The sequence below is a fragment of the Giraffa tippelskirchi genome, chromosome 2 (assembly GCF_054371585.1).
Source record: "Giraffa tippelskirchi isolate mGirTip1 chromosome 2, T2T-mGirTip1v1.2.pri, whole genome shotgun sequence".
Lineage (NCBI taxonomy): Eukaryota > Metazoa > Chordata > Mammalia > Artiodactyla > Giraffidae > Giraffa > Giraffa tippelskirchi.
Genome location: NC_137276.1, coordinates 4650027 through 4675583, shown reverse-complemented (window position 1 = coordinate 4675583; position 25557 = coordinate 4650027). Strand labels below are relative to the sequence as shown.

Below are 25557 nucleotides of genomic sequence, written 5' to 3'. Positions count from 1 at the left end.
CACAAGGATCTTGGGCTAAAGGAAGTATTTGTGTGATGAAAGCTGACTTCAGAGGATATTCTGGTTGCTGGGGTTTTGCTCTAATTCTGTCTTTCAGAGAAGCTGGTAGTTGTGGTTTCAAGTGAGCATGTGTGAGCCCCGAGCCAACGTAATGTGTGATCTCTCTGTAGAGCCCACTGTTTCATGTATTTTTGCTTTGTTTAAAAAAAATCGCTTCAAAGTTTAACTCAAAATGATAATAATTGTGCTCGTTTAGGATGTAGTCCTTTGTACTTTCTCATTTACTTAACCATCCGTTGCCACCATGCCCACCTGCTTCTACGTCCCACTGGTTTTTTGGTCTTGTGGTTGTTCAGTTTGATTCAAGGCTGCAGCCCTGCTTCTGCACATCTTGGGGTTTTGTTTTACGTTAAGATGATTCAGCGTTGTATTGGAAGAGAGTTTTGAGCATTTCTACGAATCCTTCTGATATTAAGGGTACCTGGGACCCCTGGCCTCTCCCCATACTTGGCCCCAGACAAAGACCAGAAGTCACTCTTTCTAGCATCTTCCCAAGCCCTTTTGTGGGATTGGAAGAAGTGGACTCTTGTAATAAGGCATTTCTATAAAAAAGTCGTTTCTGTACCCCCAGTGATTCCCTCTCACCCAGCACTCAGTGCCCACTTGTCTTCCCCCTGGTGTACTTTGTGTGATTCTGGGCTCCTTTGCACTTTGGGAACCCTGTGACTTTAAGCAGATTGGGTTACACAACAGATTGGCTACACAACAGATTGGGTCTCCATTGCTTCTTTGTAGATTTGTAGAGTTTTCTATGTGCATGATCTTGTCATCTGAGCATAAAGTCCTCTTTTTCCTTTCCAATTTCTATGTATTTTTTTTCTTGCCTTATCACATTGATTGAGACTTCCGAGACAATATTAAATGTGAGTGAGAGAGTAGACACCCTTGCCTTTGTCTCAGTATTAGGGGGGAGCGTTCAGTCTTCCATCATTATGAATAAGTAGATGCAAGATTGGGCTTCCCAGGTGGTGCAGTGGTGAAGAATCTGCCTGCCAATGCAGGAGATGCAAGAGACGCAGGTTCGATCCTTGGGCCAGAGATCCCCTGGAGTAGGAAATGGCAATCCCAGACCACTTCAGTATTCTTGCCAGGAAAATTCCATGAACAGAGGGGCCTGATGGGCTACAGTCCTTGGGGTCACAGAAGAGTCGGACTCAACTGAGCAACTAAGCACACACACACATACACTTACACAGATGCAAGATTCCTCAATATTAGAATGATTTCTTCTGCTGCTTTGGCTTCAAACCTACTTCCCAGGTCAACTTTTCAATTAGTGCAACAATTTGTTTTCAATGTAATTGGTTTAACATATCTAGCCTGGCCATGACTAAGATAAGTAGTCTATTTTGGTGAAAAACGCCACATACTGCATTTGCTGTTAAAAAGTAGTGACATCAAAGTATGATTCCACCATCCATCAGGACAGAAAGGTGATGACAACAGGGTGAGGTCTCCAGCCATTGGGAGATAAAGGCTCCCAGTCCTGGCATGCAGAGAAGGTGATGGCACCCCACTCCAGTACTCTTGCATGGAAAATCCCACGGACGGAGGAGCCTGGTAGGCTATAGTCCATGGGGTCGCTAAGAGTCGGACACGACTGAGCGATTTCACTTTCACTTTTCCCTTTCATGCACTGGAGAAGGAAATGGAAACCCACTCCAGTGTTCTTGCCTGGAGAATCCCAGGGACGGCAGAGACTGGTGGGCTGCTGTCTATGGGGTCACACAGAGTCGGACACAACTGAAGTGACTTAGCAGCAGCAGCCCTGGCATGAGGCTGCCTTACTGGCCACTCACACAAGATCCTAGAACATGGTCATGTTGTTCGGCTGAGCAGAATGGATGAACAGAAGGTGGTCCATCCACATAATGGAACAGTTCAGTTCAGTTCAGTTCAGTCGCTCAGTCGTGTCCGACTCTTCGTGACCCCATGAACTGCAGCATGCCAGGCCCGTCTGTCCATCACCAACTCCCGGAGTCCACCCAAACCCATGTCCATCGAGTCGGTGATGCCATCCATCCATCTCATCCTCTGTCGTCCCCTTCTCCTCCCGCCCCCAATCCTACCGAGCATTAGGTTCTCTTCCAATGAGTCAACCCTTCGCATGAGGTGGCCAAAGTATTGGAGTTTCAGCTTCAACATCAGCCCTTCCAATGAACATCCAGGATTGATCTCCTTTAGGATGGATTGATTGGATCTCCTTGCAGTCCAAGGGACTCTCAAGAGTCTTCTCTAACACCACAGTTCAAAAGCATCAATTCTTCGGCGCTCAGCTTTCTTCACCATCCAACTCTCACATCCATACATGACCACTGGAAAAACCATAGCCTTGACTAGACGGACTTTTGTTGGCAGAGTAATGTCTCTGCTTTTAAATATGCTATTTAGGTTGGCCATAACCTTCCTTCCAAGGAGTAAGCGTCTTTTAATTTCATGGCTGCAATCACCATCAGCAGTGATCCTGGAGCCCCCCAAAATAAAGTCTGACACTGTTTCCACTGTTTCCCCATCTATTTCCCATGAAGTGATGGGACCAGATGCCATGATCTTAGTTTTCTGAATGTTGAGTTTTAAGCCAACTTTTTCACTCTCCTCTTTCACCTTCATCAAGAGGCTCTTTAGTTCTTCTTCACTTTCTGCCATAAGGGTGGTGTCATCCGCATATCTGAGGTTATTGATATTTCTCCCGGCAATCTTGATTCCAGCTTGTGTTTCTTCCAGCCCAGCGTTTCTCGTGATGTACTCTGCATATAAGTTAAATAACAGTATCCATGCATAGAAAGGAGTCAGAGCTAGTACAGGCCATGGCATCGATGAACCTCAAAAGCGTACTTCATGAAAGCAGCCAGTCGCTGTTGGACCCCGTTTGTATGAATTTTCCAGATTCAGCAAATCCATATCAGAAAATAGATTAGTGGTTACCTGGGGCCAATGGGTGGGGAGAGGGTGGGCTGGGGGAATTAGGTGCTAATGGGCAGGGGATTTCCTTTGGGATGATGAGGTGTGCTCCAAGTAGATGGTGAGGATGGTGGTGAAACTGTGGCTGGGTTGCGTGGGTGCATGCGGGCATTTACTGGGACTTTTCTGGTGTTGTGTGCCTGCTCAGTTGCTCAGTCATGTCCAGCTCTTTGCAACCCCGTGGACGGTAGTTTGCCAGTCTCCTCTGTCCATGGGATTCTTTAGGCAAGAATACTGGAGTGGGTTGCCGTTTTCTCCTCCAGGGGATCTTCCCCACCCAGGGATCAAACCCACATCTTCTGCGTCTCCTGCATTGGCAGGTGGATTATTCACCACTGTGCCACCTGGGAAGCCTGTGGTTGTGCTAAATGCTGCTGAATTGTATATTTTAATCGGGTGGACTTCATGGGATGTAAATGATATCTCAGTAGAGTTACTGAATACCAAAAGAGCGTGAGAGCTGGATGAATGGTGAGTAAGCTGGATACTGACTGGGCTGGACAACTGGGGTGAAGGGAGGTGGCCTCTGCGGGTTTGAAGAGGCTGTCTGTGGAGAGATGGGCTGATGGGGCAGCTCGGGGGGAGGGACACTGTTAGTCACAGAGGGAGACCCTGACAGATGGAGCCCTTGGGGGCCAGAGGCCAACACTTCAGACCCAGGGTACCCCCCACCCCATGGTCAACCGCCAGGGAACAACAGAGACTACAGGAGCGCTCGGGGAGGATGCTTTGAAAGCCGATATTTGTGGGGAAAAGGTGTTACTGTTATTGGGATTAAAAGGTGTCGGTGTGTGTGTGTGTGTGTGTTCATCAGTCGTGTCTGACTCTTTGCGACACGGTGCTCTGTAGCCCGCCAGGCTCCTCTGTCCATGGGATTCTCCAGGCCAGAATACTGGACTGGGTAGCCATCCCTTTCTCCAGGGGATCTTCCTGACCCAGGAATTGAACCTGGGTCTCCTGAAGGTCCCAAATCATGAGGGGAAAATGAGCACGTTCCGCTAGTGCAGTAGAGGAAGCAGTGGCAAAAAAGAACACTTTTTTTAACCGGAAAACTGACCCTCTCTTTTTTTCTCTTTCTTTTTCAGACTATAGCCCTTGTTTTCCCTTGGTGAGTACAAAACTTTTCAAAAATTATCTCTGGTGTGTAGTTAACTAGTGAAAAAAAAAATGTGTTAGCTTTCATTGTTAGAGAAGCATTATCTTCTAGAGAAAGAAGGCCATGTGGTCAGCACGTTATATTTGAATTTTGTGCCTTAACTGGCTTGAGCAGGCCCATATCACACTTTTGGTTATACAATTTTTTTTGTTTGTTTTTTTTTTTGTGTTTTGAATCTGGCTCAGCAGCTCAGAACCCTGAAATGCATTGCTGAGAACACAGTGTCCACACGCTTTCCCTCACTGGCTTGTCCTCACTGAAAAGGGCCTTGTCTTATCTCAGTGGCACACATTCGGGGACTATTGGGAGCACAGGGTACATAATTGCTTTGATGGTAATTGCTTCTTAAATTGATCTGCTGTGGGGAAAACTGCTGAAAAGGAGCTTTTCCAGATTGCACTTTTAGTTAAAAAAAAAACAAACAGTGTTGGCATTTCTTCAGTTTTTGCCTTTTGAGGCAATATTCTACGGCCTCCAGGTCCTGGTACTTAGGAAAAGAGATACCATCCACCTTATATATGTTCACCTAATTAACTTAATGCGGTCAAGTTTCCCAAAGAAATTGAGGGAAGACCATTTAAGAGCTTTTGAAGGGGCTGCAGCCTGTGGGCAGGTAACATTTGTTCTGCCCTCCTGTGTGCGTGCCTTTCGTGAGTGAACCGGGATGTGGGACGCTGGGCAGTTGCCTTTCTCAGATGTATCACCTTGTTTGAAAAACCTTGACTCTGTTCAGAATTAGTCTAAAGCCGATGGGTCAATTCTTTGGCCCCTTTTTTCAAGGCTGTGCCTTTCATCTGGGCATCCATGCTTATGGTTATTCCTGGTATGATCAAGGATATTCTGGTCGTATGGACTGTTTCTCCTTATCTCGAAAAATGCTAAATATAGTCAATGATTTATCAAGACAAAGAAGAGGAAAACTTCCATTTCCTACTTACTCAACTCATTCCGTTGTCCATGTTCTTTATCCTGTAATTATTGGATGTTGATGGTTCTGAGTGCCACACTTTCCTCGGGCAAATGTCCATGGTGGAAATCAAAGAGCAGGGTCATTACTGGAACAATATTAATGGGATGGAGACTCAATTATAGGAAGTTTGCCATCCCTTCTTGTCTTAGGATCCCAAGTTAGAGGTACTGTTCATTCAAATGGGTTGGCAAGGATGTTAAACCTGCTGCCAATGAAAAGCTGCAGGTCCTGACCATGCTGCAATGAAATACTGGAGGGCGGGCCCCCAGATTCATCTCCTTCTGAAACTAGGCCCGGATTACGATGTATTAGAAGTGGCCAACCTTTGCCTCCCTTGGCTCTTGGCTCAGCACCAGCCCCTTCACATTCGATGTCACATCCGCTCACTCGAGGGTTTCCTGCCCTTTCAGCTAGTCGACCTGCTGCCTGGCCGTGCCTGGGTCAGCCTGCCTCTCAGTGGAGTGAGCCCATGACTTGTGCTTCCAGGGGGCCCCAGCCCCCGCTGTCTCAAACCAGCTGCAGATTTGGAAGTTCCTACCCTGAAAGCTGCTGAGTGTCTGTGTGGGAGTCCGACTTCTGACCTCGTCCTCCTCCAGGGGCGCTTGGCAGCCAGAGCTTCGGGCAGCATCTCCTGCACCTTGTCCCAGCCTCGGCCTCCTTTTCAGCAGGAAGGTAAAGTTGTGCTTAGGGTACCGTGAGTCCTTAGAGTGCTTCTGATTTTCAGACTCTTCCTCTTCAGTGTGAGGGAAGTCTGTTGGAAGCATGAACTTGCCTACCTACCACAGCTACCTTATTGCTGTGTTTGGAATCATAGGTCTCTTAGCCTATGGCAAATTCATTGCTAAATTGTTGAGATCTATTCCAGAGCTTCAGGGTTTCAACTAATAGAAAGGAATTTATTTCTAATTTGTGAGGTTGGACACTTGCTTTTTGAGTCATTTAGAGCTAAATAAACAGGTCACCTGGGTTGGAGGCCGTCCCAGGCCACCTTCCACATTCAGGCTAGTGGCCCCAGAGGAGTGAACTTGCCAAGCTCTTTCTTATCTGTCAGCAGTTCCCAGGATTCTTGTGACTTTAAGTGAAATGACCCCAAGAATAAGTGTTTAATAAAATTGTTTTTGTTCCTGGTGGCTCAGTGGTAAAGAATCCACCTGCCAGCGCAGGAGACATGGGTTTGATCCCTGGTCTGGGAAGATCCCACTCGCCAAGGAGCAACCAAGCCTGTGCACCACAACTGCTGAGCCCGTGCCCTGGAGCCCATGTTCTGCAGCAAGAGAAGCTGCCCCAAGGAGAAGCTCATGCCCTGCAGCTAGAGAAAGCCCGCGCTCAGCCACGAAAACCCAGCACAGCCAAAACCAATAAGAAAACAAAATTATTAAAAAAATAATTGAACAGGGTAGTGATATATTTGCTGTACTATAATGGATAGCGAAAATCATCTCCTTGTCTAGCAATAACATGATTTTTCATTTAGAAAAAGACACTGGCTTAATATTTGACTCTTTAAAAAAAAAAAAAGGTCAATTTTAAACTGGATTAAGAGGAGTCTTTTTAGTACAACCACCCGTTCTCATATTTTCTTCTTTTTTCAATATTCAAAAATAGATTTGGGAAATAATACTGTAGTTCATATCGATCAAAAATGACCAAAGTTTCCTCAACGGGGGAATACTTGTAACTCTGAAGATCTCAGTTGCTTAGTGTTTTTAAAAATTAGGGAAATTTCAGAAATAAGAATATATGGAAGATACACATTAAGGTTTAAATATTTTCTCCAGGCTCTTTGAGGTCTTATTAAATACATTATTATACCAAACAGTATCCACCAGTTCAGTTCAGTTCAGTTGCTCAGTTGTGTCCGACTCTTTGCGACCCCATGAATTGCAGCACGCCAGGCCCCTCTGTCCATCACCAACTCCCGGAGTCCACCCAAACCCATGTCCATCGAGTCGGTGATGCCATCCAACCATCTCATCCTCTGTCGTCCCCTTCTCCTCCCGCCCCCAATCCTACCCAGCATTAGGGTCTTTTCCAATGAGTCAACTCTTCGCATGAGGTGGCCAAAGTATTGGAGTTTCAGCTTCAACATCAGACCTTCCAATGAACATCCAGGATTGATCTCTTTTAGGATGGATTGATTGGGTCTCCTTGCAGTCCAAGGGACTCTCAAGAGTCTTCTCCAACACCACAGTTCAAAAGCATCAATTCTTTGGTGCTCAGCTTTCTTCATCATCAAACTCTCACATCCATACATGACCACTGGAAAAACCATAGCCTTGACTAGACGGACTTTTGTTGGCAGAGTAATGTCTCTGCTTTTAAATATGCTATCTAGGTTGGCCATAACCTTCCTTCCAAGGAGTAAGCATCTTTTAATTTCATGGCTGCAATCACCATCAGCAGTGATCCTGGAGCCCAAAAAAATTAAGTCTGACACTGTTTCCACTGTTTCCCCATCTATTTGCCATGAAGTGATGGGACCAGATGCTATGATCTTAGTTTTCTGAACGTTGAGCCTTAAGCCAACTTTTTCACTCTCCTCTTTTGCTTTCATCAAGAGACTCTTTAGTTCTTCACTTTCTGCCATAAGGGTGGTGTCATCTGCATATCTGAGGTTATTGATATTTCTCCTGGCAATCTTGATTCCAGCTTGTGTTTCTTCCAGCATAGTGTTTCTCATGATGTACTCTGCATATAAGTTAAATAAGCAGGGTGACAATACACAGCCTTGACGTACTCCTTTTCCTATTTGGAACCAGTCTGTTGTTCCATGTCCAGTTCTAACTGTTGCTTCCTGACCTGCATACAGGTTTCTCAAGAGACAGGCCAGATGGTCTGGTATTCCCATCTCTTTCAGAATTTTCCACAGTTTATTGTGATCCACACAGTCAAAGGCTTTGGCATAGTCAATAAAGCAGAAATAGATGTAAATAACACTAAATGATACTGCAGTTTGGTAATTTCACTGTGGTTCATGGAAATATCCCAGGAATAAAAGAAAACTTGAAGTGTTAATATTAAGTAATGGTGAATTTAATTTTAAAATTCACTTAGAATGTTCATTCATTAGCCTTGTCCTCTGTAAGGGTCTGTGCTTCCAACTCTTATCAGTTTCAATACACGTGATTGTCCTCTGCCAAGTCATTTTTTCTTCCTGGCTGTTGGTTTAAACAGCCATCATGGTAGAAAGGAAAGGAATGAAGAATCTGAAGGTTTTCAAATCACGGGCAGGGGCCTTGCTCTCCCAGGGCAGGGTGGCCACGTCAAGCATGCTTTCCGCCCATCTCAGGTTGCATTCCTGCTGGCAGAACAGGTGCTCTGTGGCCTGTACCGATTTCCGAGTCTATAGGAGGACGAGAGAAGCATCATGTGCAGAGCACAGGAGATTTGAAAACTTTCTAAGAGATCCGATTCCTGTTTCCTTCATTTCCCACGTCCCGGGGGTTTCATTAGCACGCGTGGACTGTCTCGTCCAAGCAAAATGTGTTTCTCCCAACAACGAAGCAGTTCCTTTCCCGCGGACTGAGAGTAGAAGCTGACAGCCGGTTGGAACAATGCCTTTGGGTCTGATGGTGACAAATGCATTAATCCCTCACTTATTTCCATTTCCATTTCCCACCCCCAGGAAAGTTTCAACATTCTTCCGAGAAGTGCCTCCTGAAAGCGTCTGCTAGGTATTCATTTGTCATATAGCAAAGGCAGGGATATTGAGCTGTCAGAGTTTCCGCTTAGGGAAAATAGGAACACAGGTCTTCTATATAAATGTGCTTCTCATCTCTGAGCTCCCAGCAGACCCAGCTCAGAGCTGGAATTCTTCTAGAAATCCTTTTCCAGCTGGCAGGAAGACATGGATTCTCTCAGGCCAGGATGGGTGCCCAGCATCGTCCCCGTAGGACACGAGGTAAAGGGAAGCTGAAGGGGAGCCTTTCTTATCCCCGGGGAATTATGCCGTGTTTTATATTTATGTGATATTTTGGGTTGATCAAAACCTTTGTTTGGGTTTTTCTGTAACATCTGATGGAAAAACCCAAGCGAAGTGTTTGCTCACCCCAATCATTCCTAAAGTATTTAAAAACTGGGTTAAAGAATATTATCAGGAAGCATCCATCAAATGAAACATTAGCAAGCCCTTTGGTTAACTCTGTGCGGCCCTGGGCAGGAAATCTGGAACCGATGCTTCAGGAAACTGTTTAACGCGCCCCGTAGGATTCTTGGCCACGGCCGGGCCAAGTGGTGCGTGGGGATGGTCCAGAGAACGGTCTGCTTGGGGGCTGACAGGAAGTCACGTGAGGCTCACTTTTTAGGAAAACAATCCCCAACCATCGCCGAGGCCCTGGGCTGCCTGGATGACACATCAGAATCCTATCCGTTTAAAGTCGGACATTTTCTATTTTTGTAGTCAAAATCACCCTTTTCATTTCCCGTAGCAACTAGATTTGTGAAGTGGCATTTTAGTTACCAGTGGCATGCTGAGAAAGTGGACCATGCCCGGGTGGTCGGGCAGCAAGCAGGTCTCCTGGGGGCTGGTGTCTGGGCTCACGGGGCGGGGCTGACCGTCTGGGGACAAGCTTGTCCCGTCCGTGTGGCGGATATTGCGGGGACAGATGGCATAGTCAGCTGCAGATCTGTGCCCACTGCCTGGCGAGAAGCGGCGTTGACGCAGGGGGGAAGGAAGATAAGCCATTTATAAAACCGTTGGGGGCGTGACTTACAGAGAATGTTCTCGGACCCACTGAGCCGCGGAGTCAGGAAGGAGTCCTGCAGTCCAGTGGAAGGACCGTGGACCAGTGCCCACTGGACACGAGGCCTCGCCCCCAGCTGCAGTCCCGTCCTGGGCGGCAGGGGTGGGGGTGGGGCATCCCTGTGTGAACTGGGACATGCAGGCAACGTGAGAGTCTATGCATTCTTTCCAAAATTACCAAATTGGAAGTGACTTTTTTAAAAACTGCTTATTACGATGCAGAGTTTGCTATCAACTATTTAAAATGTTGGAAAAGGAAAGATCCCCGTGGAATTGCTGAACCAAAATGTATCACACAATGGATTCTCTGAGTAGGTTTTCTCCGTGTTTTGAAGTGAAATGAACATAAACCAAAGCCAGAACTTAGATTTGTGTTATTTCGTGACGGGGGCCGATGGCATTCTGACAACATTTTAAAAATACGTGTTGATGGTATTTAACTGATTTCAGACAACTCTCCCAAGATAGATCTGCTCTCAGAAATGGTGCTGATTTTGTGTTCAGGTGTTAGATATGTATAAATATTTTTAAAGCTACCGTGTTGCTGTTGAGAAGTTAATTTTTTTTTTAAACGTCATGTTGGTGGAAATTATCATTCCCCAAAACAGGACTTGCTCTATTTCCTGTTTTGCCAGATAATGCCGTAAATGCCTTATCCTGAAAGCTAAGTGGCACTGCCAACTGACATGCCTATGGGGCAGGTGACGGTCTGCAAAGCAAGCTCACTTTCATTGGCTCCTTGAGCCTCACCGACCCCTGGAGTCAGTCTAGGAGTGTGTTCTCCCTTCTGCCCTAAAGACGAGGAGGCAGACGTGGGGGGCTGTGCGGAAGTGAGTGAACAGTGGGGAGGGGGCTCACCGGTCCTCGTGTCCCCTGCACAGAGCCCAGGCTCCTCTCAAACCTGGAGACCAATCAGCTCTCAACAACTTCTCCAAAAGTGAGGGGCAGACCTGTCGAAAATGAAAATCACATTTTTATGGAAAATGTGATTTTGCTGTTATGAAAGTAATAGAGTTCATTACTAACTAAGAGCATATCCCATGGATTCTGCAGTTTTCTGGTAGATAATTCTATTTGGAAACAGTTTTATGATCGCCTAAGTGGATCTTGGCCAGGGTTCCGAAATGTTCCCACATGTTATCTGCTGACTGAATCCAGTTTTCTAATCTCTTCCAACACTCTTGCCAGGCTTCCTTTCTCTGTGGCCAATAGCCTGTCCATTCACTCGCCTGGCGTTTATCTGGTGTCTCCTGCAGGCTCAGGACTGTGCCAGGCCTTGAAAAAACACAGTGGTAGATCCTCATTCTGATTTCAGGAAATACTGCCTGTAGGGTCTATATTAGAGTCCTTTCTTTAGCAAGTCTGAATGTGTGTTCTGCCCAGTAGGCCAGACAAGGAGTGGACAGAAATAGAGTTTAGCTGGAGAAAGCTGAATGAATTAGACATGTCCCTTCATGTCTGAGTCACAACTTCTTTGTCTAAAAAGTAGAGAGCCTGGTGAGGATTTTTTTAAAGGTCCCTTCATGACAGAAAGGTCTGTGCTCAAGGGTGGTTCCTCTCTGGACTTTGCGTTAACAGCAGAAATGCCCCTCAAGTAACCACTGCCGTGTCTCCTCCATACCCGGGGCCCATCGCCTTCCATTCCAAGATGAAATTTGTACATCGTGATGTCAATGTTTTATATAATCTTCACTTTGAAAAGCAAGCATCTATTTTGGTGCTTTCTCGTCCTTGCCCTCTTACTTGTATTAACTCTCCCACTCTGCTCCAGGAGAAGTGGGAACCTCTAAGGAGCGTTTGGCTCCCGGAAAACAATTTTGGAAAAGGGATCTTCTTTCTGGGATGTTGCTCACATACATTGAAAATTTCAGAACTTAAGCAGAAGGATTAGTTAATAAAACAAGGGTCCCTTTTCCACTGTTTTGCAATGCATCCCGGCAAAGGGTTCTGGGGGCCTGCGATGGGGTCTCTTTCATCAGAAGTGATGGACAAGGAGGGCGAGTTGCTCAGTCTCGTCGGGTACCGTGGAAACACCAGTGCCACTCTGTTCCCCTCTTGTGATGGCTCTCCAAAAAAATAAGTAAAACCAGCCTTGAAGCATGTGCTACTGAGATGAAGTTGGAGATCTCGAATGCACACAATGTGAGCGAGATCAGATTCAGAGGCATCATCGTTTCCAAGACCTGCTTTGGGCTTCCTGCCAACGTGAAGCCAGCACCGACATTCTGCTGTGCTGTTTCCCGCCGTGGGTGGATTTATTTAATCTTTCATGAGTGATTCACTACCCATGGCTGTATGTTTTCCTCCTGTGCAGCTGAGGATTAAGTCATGTTTCCTTTTAAAAATTATTTTTGATAGAATCTGAGTAATGTGGGTTTGGGACAAGGGGACACAGTAGTGTCACTAAGACGAGGCGCTGAGCCTCCGCTGGCTCTTACGAAATGGCAGTGACGTCATCCTGTGACTGTGACGTTCTCCACCAGAGGGGACGGTGCTTCGTCAAACAGCCAAAAACATCTCTCTCTGTAACAGTGTTTTTGTAAGTTGTGTAATTTTTTTAAACTTTTTTTTCCCATGTTGCAGCAAATCCAGTCCGCTTGCAATGCCATGTGGTAGGGCTTTCCTGGTGACTCAGATGGTGAAAAATCCACGCACAACGCGGAAGACCTGGGTTCAAGCCTTGGGTTGGGATGATCTCCTGGAGAAGGGGATGGCACCCCACTCCAGTTCTCTTGCCTGGGGAATCCCATGGACAGAGGAGCTTGGCGGGTGACAGTCCATGGGGTCGCAAAGAGTCAGACACGACTGAGCGACTTTCACTTCTCTTCAGGTTTCCCGAAACAGAAAGCCTAGTAAGGGGGTCAGTGTCCTTGCAGGTTCACATGACCTCCCCGGAGTGGCCTCTGTCTGCCCAGCTGGGGTCTGGTGACCCCTGGTGTCCATCACCTTAAATGACAGGATCTCCAGGGTCGTCTTGGGAGCAGAGCTGTTCTGTTCCCATCGCGGTCTCCCTGCCAGACTGCTTCCACTCAGAGTTAGCTCCGCCCGGCTCCTTGAGATGAATGGGGAGTGAAGACCAACTGTCTTCACCATGATGCACTTCTGCCAGGGCTAAGCAGAGAGCAGGGAGCCTCCAGGGAAGAGTCCAGGCGCCTTCCCTGCACCCAGGGCGCCCGGCATCCATCTCCACGGCGCTGCCTGAGAAGATGGGTGAGCACCAGGATGGCACATGGGGGACCAGGAAGGTCTGGAGGCAGCGGGAGATGGTGCCAATCAGACAAGAACAACAGGGGGAGGTGGGCATGCCATGGAGGGCAGCTGGGCAGCCCTGTGAAGTGGGTCCGATCAGAGAACTCTACTGGCAAAGGAGCAGAGGAAGGCCCCACCTAGGGGGTCAGGAGTCTCGCTGTTTCTCCCAGCTAGCTGGGTGGCTTTAGTCAAGCGGCCCACCTCCTTAACCACCCACCTCTGCAAGGCTCCAGGATTCTGTCCATCCAAGATGAGACTGCGGAAGCAACAGAATAGCTCTCTTGCTGTTGTTTAGTCGCTAAGTCATGCCTTTGGTGACCCCGTGGACTGTAGCCCACCAGGCTCCTCTGTCCATGGGATTTCCTAGGCAAGAATACTGAAGTGGGTTGCCATTTCCTTCTCCAGGGGATCTTCCCGACCCAGGGATCGAACCTGTGGCTCCTGCATTGGCAGGCGGATTCTTTACCCCTGAGCCACCAGGGAATATCCTAGAAAAGTTCTAGTACAATGTGAATAGCCAAAAAGTCATCTGTGTTCCTAGTGAGGATGCTGGAAAGTGCATGAGGCCGTTGCTTTTCTTTGAGGATGATCTGTTTCTAACCAGCATCCTAGGCCCAGGCTCAGGGCCTCCCCAGCTGTTTCCCTGCACAGGAGACACATCTTCATCAGGGCGGCCGTTCCCAGGCCTGGTAAAGCTCAGAAAGAACCAGATGCCCTGAGGGCCAAACTGCAGGCCTGGAGCGGGAGCCTCCCGCTCTCCGTCCATAAGCAGCTGCACCGCTGTCAGACAGCCAGGTGTGCTCCAGACACCCCCGTCCCACGCTGGAAATCCAGGTACCATGTCGGAAATCCAGAACCTCGCCAGGATATCAAGCACCGCGTCTGGGCATTTGTAAACAGATGGGAGTCTTCATTCTTCATCAGACTGTGGTTGTGGTTGAGCCCTTTCTGAAACGCAATTTGAGAGTGGACCTGTTAGTCACTCAGCTGTGCCTGACTCTTTGCAACCCCTTGGACTGTAGCCCACCAGGCTCCCCTGTCCATGGGATTCTCCAGGCAAGAATACAGGAGTGGATTGCCGTGCTCTTCTCCAGGGGATCTTCCAGACCCAGGGATTGAACCCGATTCTCCTGCATTGTGGGCAGATTCTTGACCATTTGAGCCACACTTTAGAGGTTAAGAAAATAATAATAACTTCTACTTCAGCTGGGTTGTAACTCATAAAAATGTGTCTGTTGTATATATCACAGTATCCCTGTGGAATTTGAAAAAAAAAAAAGTTGAAATTGCACCTAATCACAGAACCCAGTGGGCTTGACCAAGGGTGAACAGATGACTGAGACAATGATTCATTGAGATTTCTCCACCAGATTGTGGGTAAGACGGAGAACTGTATCAGTGGTGTGTCAGCAGTCCTGGCCGGTGCGCTCCAAAAATCCACAGGAAAGGGTTTTCTTCAGGGGCAGGGTCTAAAGAGAATGAAATGCTCATCTTGAGGAATGAAAAGCCAAATTCAGAGAATGGTCTGATGGTATAGAGCTGCCTCTTCAGCTAGAGAAAATGCATATTTTTAAAAATGCCTGTTTTCTACTTTTCCCCATGATTTATGTAATGAGGGACACAAAACAGGAAGTTAACGCTTGACTGGACCCTTGAAGAGGCACAGAAAACAATGGATCTGCCCCCAGGGCTGACCGGGCCACGTGGGGGCAGGTCACCCTCTGGAGGACCCAGAATCTTCCAATCCGAATCTCCAGTGGTGGCCTGGCGCCTGGCAGGCCTCTGTGTACCGTGGATGAATGAACAAATGAATGAATGTCTGAGGGAGACTCGGGAGATGACCAAGTAGCAGAAAGAAAACCGCATTTTGCATTCTCTGCAGTGCCTGGGGCGGCACTTAGCAGATCCAGGGTCAGCTACACAAGATGCCCGATTGCTTGTTCAAAAAGCAGGAAAAGAGTTTTTCCTTTCTTCTGTGGCTTCTCTGCAGACCTGCCAGAGGGTTTCATACCTCCCACTTAACGCCACACTCCCTGGGGGATTCTTTCAGGCTGCAAAGACCCTCAGGGATGCCCAGCGCCTACTCTGGAACTCCGCAGGAGGCGTGTATGTATCCGGGGCCAAAAAAGGACCCTCAGGAGCCTGTCCAGGGAAGGCGGCAGAAGGTGTGAGTCGAGGCTCCCAAGCCCCTGGCACAGTGCAGAGCTGTCCCGTCGGACTTCTCTTTGCCAAGCACAGATTCAGAGACAAAATTCTTCCATATTTCAGGACAGGGCCTGCAGTGGTAAGCCCCAAGCCCTGAGCCCCTTCTGAGTCTCTCTTCTCAGACTCTGAAGCCAGCTCTGGTGCGAGCAGTGATGATCAGGGCACTGGAATGTTCCCCTGGGGGTGTTTTGCAATAAAGGACTTTTTTTTTTTTTCCTTCTGGGAACATGATATACTTCTAGCTAGATCTTTACAGTTCTCCCTGCTTTCATCATTAGTTTCTGGGAAGGTCTCCTCCATCACCCCTAGGACTGCCAGCCCTCCCTATGAGACTTCCAGTCCTTGGGGACTTTCTGCAACTCACTACTCTTCAGAAAAGCTGCATTCATCCACTCCCTCCCCTTCTAGCATGGAGGCCCTGTGTGGACAGGGACCCTGGCCCGCTGGGCCTGCGCACGAGTGCTGGCATGTGAGTGAGTGATTGTGATTTAATACCCCCTATGCTACTTTGCCTCCTTTTTGGAGCAAGAGGAATATAAATAAATGATTGAAGGCAACTAACGTGACTCAGTGGTAAAGAATCCGCCTCCTAATGCAGGAGACACAGGAGATGAGGGTTCAATCCCTGGGTCAGGAAGACCCCCTGGAGGAGGAAATGGCAACCCACTCCAGTATTCTTGCCGGTAGAATTTCATGGATGGAGGAGCCTGATGGACTACAGTCCATGGGGTCGCAAAGAGTCAGACTGGATTGAGCATGCACACAACACCCGCAAGAGTCCCAGTAAATTTCTTTCACAAATGAGGCCAAACTGGTTTTGTTTGATTTTGTGGCTATGCAGCAGATGTCAGGTGGGCCTGCTGGTACTTCTGGCCCCATTCTACCTGAACTCGGGGGAGAGCCGTTTTTGGGTCTGCCTTGGTCCCCAAACCAGGCCAGAACTACACATTTCAGCTCCCTTTGGGTTTTTAATGGCAGTTCTCTTCCCAGTCCCTTCGTTCATTTCATGTGGATTCCTAAGAAGGAAGGAGTAGGCTGTCCAGTCAAAGCCACCTATAAGCCTTGAAGTTTCCTGCTTTGAAAGGGGTACATTTTAGGTCAATCAATTAAAGGTGTAGTCTTAGATGAAGGGGTTTCCCCAGTGACTCAAGAATCTGCTTGCCAATGCAGGAGACTCAGGAGATGAGGGTTCAATCCCTGGGTCAGGAAGATCCCCTGAAGGAGGACATGGCAACCCACTCCAGTATTCTTGCCCGGGAAATCCCATGGACAGAGGAGCCTGGTGGGCTACAGGCCATGGGGTCTCAAAAGAGTTGGACATGACTGAGCCACTGAGCAGGCACACTAAGATGAGGACCTTTTATCAACCACGAGTTTACACGCTGAGAAGAATGACCAGGGTTCAAGTCCCCACAGGAGCTGGGTACCTCCGGCACCGCGCGGGACGGAACAGTGGGGAGAGGTGGCTAGACCAGCTCTCAGGGCAGCCCCAGGACCCAGGGAGAGAGGCAGGCAGGGATGGCACCTGGACACCAAGAGCTCTCAGTGCCCAGGAGCCCCGATTATCACCTTCCTGTGCCAAGTGCTGGTGTCACTGCCTTACCCTTCCAGTCCTGGGGGAACGGGTGACTTGGGTGACTGAAGAAAATACAAGGAAATAGGATGACAAAGACCTGAATGTACAAAATAAATCATGCCAGCCCAAGCTGACCCCGCAGCGTGATGGAGGATAGGATCTCAGAATTAACACTGGGTGTTGTGTTATCCCTCAGTTCGGTCCAAACCCCCTGAATTTCAAGCAGGTGAGCTGTTAGCATTTCTGCAGCCTGTTCTCGTGGAAGGCGCTCTGTTTAGAAGCTGGGTCTCGCCACTTCGCTGTTATTTTTACAAGGGCTAGAGCAGCATTGCCTCACAGCTCACAGCCCTGCCGAGCCCTGCAGCTCGGACGCCTGACGCGGCTCTGTCACATCCTGGAAGCTCCGGCTGCAGAAGCCGCCTCCTCGCTGCCTGAGCTTCAGACAAGTTGAGTAAAAGGCCAAGCACACCGTCTCTCCTAGGAAATGGATGGAGCAAATCCTGGAAAACAAAAACCAGGGAGGCTGGCTGTAGCCGGGGGGTCGGTTTATCTCATGAATGGACTCGGTGACTCTCACAATCTCCTTATCCTCAGAACTTCAGAGCACGTTCAGCCAGGAGCCATGCTTGGGGTTCTCTTCCCTGAGAAGAAAGACTTCAGATCTGTGTGGCTGGAGGCTGAATACCGGGGCCAGGCTGACTCCTGGGGAGGGGAACAGTGTCGCTCTGCTCTGATGGGAGGCGGCGACACGGGATTGGTGCTGAGGGCCTCTTCATTCTTCCTGGTGTGTAAAGTCTGTGGCTGAAAATAAGTGCTCTTCCAGTGCATCCTCGGTTGCTTGATGGAAGGCACACGCCTTTTCCGGACTTCCCTGGTGGTTCAGTGGTTGGGGCTCCGAGCTTCCACGGCAGGGGACACAGGTTTGATCCCACTTGGGGAACTAAGATCCCGAATGCTGCATGGTACAGTAAAAAAAAGAAAAACAAGAAAAAATAAAAGACTGCAAACTAATCCCGTTTCAAGACACAGAAATTTAAGGCTGGTAGATGGCTTTGCTTGGTGGGCATATCCCATAGCTCTCAGAGGTCATCTCAACTGGATGGAGCCGCTGTTCTCCCTCCTGAAGCAGAGGAGGTTAATCCATGGTGGCTCCCTCCTCTAGGAAGAAAGGATGCAGACCAGGGGCTTGCCAGAATATGACCGTCACATCCAAGACGCCAGGTTCAGCCCCCAGCTCCACCCTCAAGGGGCTGCCCAACAGCCAGTGAGTTCTGAGCTTCGTGGGGCCTCCATGCAAAGGACTTGGGTCCCAGAGGCCCCTAAATCCTCGGGGCCTGTGGATCCAGAGTAGCAGCGCAGAATTACCAGCTGGTGCTCTGCTGATGGCCCAGAGCCCACAGGCAGGGTTTGGAACTGGACGGTACCCAAGGCTTCTGTGGTTTCAGAAATAGCTCCATGCAATAGATTCTTCAAACACCTACGCGGAAAAGCTGTTTTCCAATGATGCTGCAGTGTTTGATTGATGCTTCTGAATGGCATCCCAGAATGACTAGAGCAAGCTCTCTTGGCATTGTGGCGAATTTGCTGAGCGTCAGAGGAAAATTGTCAGGTCAGGAACCTGATCATTCTTAACATGGCTCATTTGGCATTCTGTCCGTGTGGACACTCAGGCTACGCTTGCCCAGGCACTGGAAAAAAAAATCCTGGGCCACCTTGAGTGGAATGGTTTTGACCTCTATTTTTAAAATGTGCGTTAGCGTGAAATAGGGAGCTTTCTCTGCGAGTTCAGCAAGCCACCTACTCAACCTGCTCCTGTCTCAGCTGCCAGCCTTGGTGTCAGAGAGTCAGGTTTCTTTTGAAAAATTCACATCAGGGACATGTTGTTGCCAGGGAGCAGAGCCCTTCACCTCTTGTTTCAAGATGATGGAAAGTGGTGGTTTAATTGCTCAATCATGTCCAATTCTTGTGACCCCCATGGACGATAGCCCGCTAGGCTCCTCTGCCCATGGGATTCTGTAGGCAAGAATACTGGAGTGGGTTGCCATTTCCTTCTCCAGGGGATCTTCCCGACCCAGGGATCGAACCCAGGTCTCCTGTATTGCAGGCAGATTCTTTACCGACTGAGCTACAAGGGAAGCCTCAAAAGGCTGTGTTATTCCTAGCATGGATGTGGAGCAGTGAGCAAATGATGTCTAATTGTCTGGAAGGGAGAGAGCGCCTCCATGAAAGACCTGTGCTGTCAGACACTTCCGTCGCTCTCCGTCGCTCTGAAATGGACAACTTTACTTTTGTTTCACCAAAGGCGGTTAACTGCGCTGAAGACACTGATGCGTGTGATACTAGAGAGGGGGGGGTGTCTCCAGCCTGCTCTGCTGAAATCATTGCTTCCACGGTAGAAAATAAACCCCAAGGACAGGATTGGGGGTGGGGAGGCTGCATGTCACACATCGGGGGCAGTGTAGAGAGAGACAGTGGTGCCCCCATTTCTGATACTAACTTCAGACAAAGTCTATTCAAATCACTCAGGATTCTAACCATACTAACTCCGCTTTAAAGGATTTTTTTTTTTTCCAGAAGATTAGCACTGGAGGCTTCCTCAGGTTTTTTTGTTTTGTTTTGTACTTAATTTTACAATTTTATTTATGTACTTTGTTTATTTTTGAAAGATAAAAGTCTCCCAGTCATGTCTGACTCTTTGCAGCCCTGTGAACTGTAGTCTACCAGGCTCTTCTGTCCATGGAATTCAACAGGCAAGAATACTAGACTGGGTTGCCATTCCCTTCTCCAGGGGATCTTCCTGACCCAGGGATTGAACCTGGGTCTCTTGCATTGCAGGTGGATTCTTTACCACTAGAGCCACCAGAGGTGATTTTATTGGAGTATAATTGCTTTACAATGTTGTGATAGTTTCTGCCGTACGACAAGATGAATCAGCTATTTGTATATATATATCACCTCCCTCTTGCTCGTTCCTGCCCCCATAAAAGGGGAAATCAACAGTAACACAGTAATAGTGGGGTCTCTAATACCCTGCTTATACCAATGGACAGCTCATCCACACAAAATTAATAAGGAAACACAGGCCTTAAATGACACTTGGTTGACATTTGTTGGACATTCTGTCCGAAAGCAGCAGAATACGCTTTCTTCTCAAGTCTATCCCCAGGTTTTCTAACTGTGGTGCCTCAGTCCGGAAGCCAAGTCAATGGATCCTCACCCATCCAGCGCACCTCCCAGCACTCAGCAGCTGCCCTCTGCCTCATTTCCTGTCCGAGCTGAGCTCAGGGAGACTCTTCTTTCCCCGAAAAGAGGAGACAGAGAGGGGCAGGGATGGCTCAGCACACACCCACTCGGGCCGTGAGCTCACACAACCCCAGCTGATGCATCCCGGCTGCTGGCATGTGTGCACGTCCTCAGTCGTGTCCGACTCTCTGCCACCCCATGGACTTCAGCCCGCCAGGCTCCTCCGTCCATGGGATTCTCCAGGCAAGAAGACGGGAATAAGGTGCCATTTCCTTCTCCAGGGGGTCTTCCCAAGCCAGAGACCGAACCCATATCTCCTGTGTCTCCTGCGTTGGCAGGCGGTTTCTTTACCACTGAGCCACCTGGGAAGCCCTCCTGGCTGTTGGGGGTCACTGTAAATGTTGCAATCCCCATTTCTTTTTCTTTTTTGGACCTAGTTCACAATGAAAAGGCACACAAAGCAGGAAAAAAATGCTAAGGATCCTAAAATAAAAATCTTGTTCCTTTCTTCCATGGTCTGTCTCAACTTGCCATGGTGTTATTTGCTATTTTTTATTAATTTTTTTATTGAAGCATAGTTGATTTGCAGTGTGCTAATTTCTGCCATACAGTTTCAGTCCTACATATATATGTATATATGTATGTGTACACACACTCATTCTTTTATAATATTCTTCCCCATTATGGTTTACCATCGGATATGGATATTGAATACAGTTCCCTGTGCTACACAGTAGGACCTTGTTGTTTATCCTTTTTGCAGATAATAGCTTACATCTGCTAACCCCAACCTCCCACGCCCCCTCATTTCTCGGTAAAGTGGGTGTTGTAAGAAGTGTGTCTATTTGTCCCAGCCTGGGTTTCTCAGGCTCCCACAGCATTCCTTCCTACGTGGAGAGAGTTTTCTTTCTGTTCCCAACACAACAAGGCTTCTCAGCTTCAAGACTGGTCAATATTAGTGTTGTGGCCAAAAAAAAAAAATGAAAAAGGCAAAACAAAGCAAATACCAAACAAGCAAATCTAGTGGAGGAAGAAAAAAAGACCAGGGTGCACAGATAACGTGAGTTCAACTCAGATTAACTTAATGAATTGGGGCCAAACTTAGATTTGGCATTTTTCTGGAAGTCGGGCTTTAGTAAATCACCTGCTTTTTCCAAGAAGTGGCCTCTGAAACCTAATCCAGATGATTTGATGTCTCCCCTTTCGATTAACACTGTCTTGTCAGGAGTCCAAGCCAGCGCTCAAGACCATTCACAGTAGGAGAGTGGTCCTACTGTTCACAGTACTGCTCGCCCTGTATCCAGATCCATCCTGTGTTTGCTCAGAAAGAAGCCTTGGGAGTCCATGGCTCCAGGGGAAGGCTACCACCTGTCATCTTCCTGGTGACCCCCCACCTCCCCTTCCTCTGCTGAGGGGCTGTCCTGGAGGGTGAGGAGACACCCTCCCACAACCTGGATTCAGGGCTAAAGCCGCAGAGAACCAGCATCCCTGAGTTCAAAGTGAGTTCCGATCTTGAACGGTTCAGCCTTTTGGAAATCAGAGCTTACAGATGGACAAGTCCCATCAGTAATATTCACCTTTCTTTAAAAAACAAAATAACATTTTATTTATTTATTTTTGACTGTGCTGGGTCTTTGTTGCCGCATGGGCTTTTCTCTAGTTGCAGTGAGTGGAGGCTCCTCTCCGTTGCATCGGACAGGCTTCTCCTGTTGCAGAGCACGTGCTCTGAGCACCTGTGCATCAGTAGTTCCCGCACGTGCGCTCAGCAGTTGCGGCTCCCGGACTCTCGCCCACAGACTCAGTAGCTGCAGCTCACGGGCTTAGCTGCTTCTCGGCATGTGGAATCTTCCTGTACCAGGGGTCCAACCTGTGTCTCCTGCATTGGCAGGCAGATTCTTTACCACTGTGCCACCAGGGAAGCTCATATTCACCTTTCTTATTTAAGCCAAACTTCACAGGTTAGAGAGCTCAGAAATGCACAAATAAGTTCACGAATATGTATTTGTGTGTGAATGTGTGTGTCTACTGCATGCATGCTAAGTCACTTTAGTCGTGTGCGACTCTTTGTGACCCTATGGACTGTAGCCCACCAGGCTCCTCTGTCCACAGGATTCTCCAGGCAAGAATACTGGAGTGGGTTGCCATGGCTTCCTCCAGGGGATCTCCCCGATCCAGGGACTGAAATTTAGTCTCATGCATTTCCTGCATTGGTGAGCAGATTCTTACCACTAGGCCATCTGGGAAGGCCCGTGTGTCTACTAGTTACAAACAAAAGCAAGATAACAGAGGTACAAATAGGAGTATTAAGTTGCTGCTTTAAAAAAGAATATGGCAGAGGTTCAGTTGATGTGAACTCCCCAAAATGAAAAATGGACAGCTCCTCATTTCTGGTTGTGTTGCTTTTGCTGTATTTTTTCTGGCATTCAATAAACACGTGTTGCATACCAAAGTAAATAGATTTAGGCAACTTATTGCTTTGCATCTTTTCCCCATTTTTTTAATTGAAGTAAAGTTTATTTACAATATTATATTAGTTGCAGGCATACAGAAAGGTGACTAAGATGTGTGTATATATATAATATGTATATGCATATTTTTCAGATTTTTTCCATAATAGGTATTGCAAGATATTGAACACAACTCCCTGTGCTATACAGTAGGGCCTTGTTGTTTATTTTATATGAACTAGTGTGTATCTGTTCATCCCAAACTCCTTACTTTTGTGTTTTGAAAAGCATTTCTTAAGTCATTGGACATAGTAAGAAATCTCTCCTTAAATTATCAAAGGAAAAAACACTAAGGTATTTTCGGGTGCTCACTCTCCTTGTTTGAAATCGTGTTGCCGACCTGGGGGCTGGCATGCAAAGACCCTCTCGGCTGTCCCCATTCGTCACTGCGTGAGACGAAGCGTTCGTCTAAGTTTCACCGTCAGGTGTTTGTTTTCCAAAAAGCCTGTGAGAGGTGAGACAAATGGCTCGACTTAAGTGTGTGGTGTGACTGCATCGGGAAGCAGTGAAACCACGGCAGCAACACTGCAGCATCACATCACCATGGCAACCAGTAGAAATAATGGCCCCCTTCGGGAATAAAAGAGATCTCAAATCCTGTTGCAGGCAAGTAGCATTGGTTGTCTGCAGCAGAGATGGTTTCCGATGACTGTTTCAGAAATTCCTTATCAAGAGAAAATGAACGAGAAGTGGCGTTTTCAGAAATTGAATGGATTTACAGACCAGCAACGTGATCATCTAAGATGCCCGGGAAGGCAGAGTGACAATGTGACTAGCCGATGAGGAGATACCAAGGGCATTTGGTGCATGCACGCTGCTCTTACAGGAGCTGCTGGCAGCCTGGTCAGTGGTCCTGCCACACAGAGCATGACTGTTGTCGACCTGCGCTGCCATCTTTCCTGGCCTTCCCACCTCTGGATTTTTGCCTTATTGGAGGCAGAAATAATTGGGACTTCAGTGAAAGAGTGTATAACTACCTAGCACAGTCCTTGACAGATAGGAAGTACTCAGTAAACAGAACTTCGGATCAAATTCTCAGGACAAGGAAGTCAGTGCTTGGGACGGTGGTAGGAAGTGTAACAGTACTGACAACAGTGGTGACGGAGCAAGACATTGTGGCAAACCATCCTCTAGACACTGCGCTGCTTTGGCGCATTGCTTGTGCCCAGGTTCCTTCTGAAAGATGTGTAACTGGTTAGACCTGTCTGCACAACTTTGTGCCCCGTCCATGGGGAAGGCACTTCCTTTATGAAGGGGCCACGTTTCCGGGCATACAGCTCAACCCATAGAAAGTGAAAGAAAGAAGCTCTGTTTAAAAAAAATGAAAAAAAAAAAACAACTTCCACTTTAATGCAAAAGAAGAATTTGGTCAGAACAGGCAGCTCCTGTGGGAGCTTCAGATTTTCAGATAACAGACTGGAGAGTAAAAACTGGGGGTCCATTTCCTCTTTTATTTTAGAAAGTGCTGTAGAGAGAAAACAGATCTTTCTGTCATAAGAAGTCCTCTCTTCAAAGCAGCATCGTGCCTGAAACAGACTTTCCTCCAAGCTCAGTGGGAAACTCTAGAATAAAAGATTTCTACCTTGGAAGCCTGTTTGGGGAAAGGCACACACCATACATGTGCTAGAGTTTTTCCTTCACGTTTTCTTCACTTTCTGTTGTATTTCAATTTTGTTTCGCCTTGAAGGAATTCAGGGGGGAGGATAACATTGGTGGTAGCTTTTATTTGGAAACGAAATCTGAAGCGTGGGGGCCTCGAGATGGGTCTTGCCGTGTCCTATCTTGCTCTCTGCGGGCTGTGAACCCTGCTTCTTCTGGACGCCCAGTGTCTTCTCTGCTTCTGCTTTCCAAGCGCAGTGCACAGGAGGGTTTTGATGACCCAGCTGGGACCGCTGACTGCAGCAGCCAGCAATCGAGATGCCTTTCTTTCAGCCGGACTGTTTCTCTGCCACCTTTCTTCCTGATTTATTTTAAACTAAAAAAAAAAAGATACGACACCAGTGCAAATTATAAATTTATTTGTGAGTGTGAGTTTTGATTTCCACCAGAGATGAGCAATCTCTCCTGACACTTTTTTTCCCCTGCTGGATCTTGGGCTCTGATTTGTGATGACATAGCCTGGGCACTGGCAGCTGTTCGCCTCACAAGGAGAACTACAGAGGGAATACCCACGTAAATTATGTATCGCCTTTCGCATCAGTAGCCTGCTTGGAAATGTTCAGATTGTCGGCCAGTGAGACTCCGGTGCCGTAGACATGGGTTTGGATGAGCTGATCACCTCGGGGCTCTTCAGAAAGCCTTGCTCTGTAAGTATCAGAGGCTGCAGAACACAGATGGGAAAAGGGATTTCCGGAAGTTTCTTTATGTCTCTGGCTTAGGTTGGGAGAAAAATGCATTTTCCAACAGCTTTTAAAATGTAATATCTAATGCTGCCTCTCAATGTTAATTTAGGAATGTCATAGCAATTCTATTCTTGGTCAAGTCTGCCTGTGAGCTTATGTTACCAGTTTGTAAAATGTAACATCTATGTAGGTGGTGAGGGAACAGTTTTGTCCAAATGATTTGTGCAGATTTTATGTCTTCCTGTGCGTTAAATTGCTATTTAACATGAAAGTCCTTTCTCCTCGCTTAAAATGTAATATCTAAATGTTCTTTAAGCAAAGAGAACGTGCTTAAATTTTGGATATGTATCTTTCAGCTAATGTGGAAATTGTAAAGATATTTTAGGAAATATTTGACATTAAAACTGACTAACCAATTAAAAAACAGGAGAAAGATTTTCTTTTCTGTTTTTTTCCTTCTTTCTCTTCCTCCCTTCTCCCGCTGTTCTTTTTCTTTCTTCCTTCCTTCTTTCCTTCTCTCTCTCTCTCTCCTTTTCTTTCTCCTACA

The 25557-nt window shown here is 47.5% G+C and overlaps 1 protein-coding gene across 7 annotated transcripts in view; it reads left to right on the top strand.

The window, feature by feature from the left end:
• The window catches only part of PTPRE (protein tyrosine phosphatase receptor type E), a 178942-nt gene that overhangs the window by 73714 nt on the left and 79671 nt on the right, over nucleotides 1-25557 (top strand). For 5 of the 7 annotated variants that reach the window (XR_014077756.1, XM_081573390.1, XM_081573389.1 and 2 more), the window contains exon 2: nucleotides 4107-4129. The exons of the other annotated variants lie outside the window; for them this stretch is intronic. The gene's annotated coding sequence lies outside the window, so the exon portion shown is untranslated. The remainder of the gene's footprint in view (nucleotides 1-4106; nucleotides 4130-25557) is intronic. 7 annotated transcript variants of the gene reach the window in all.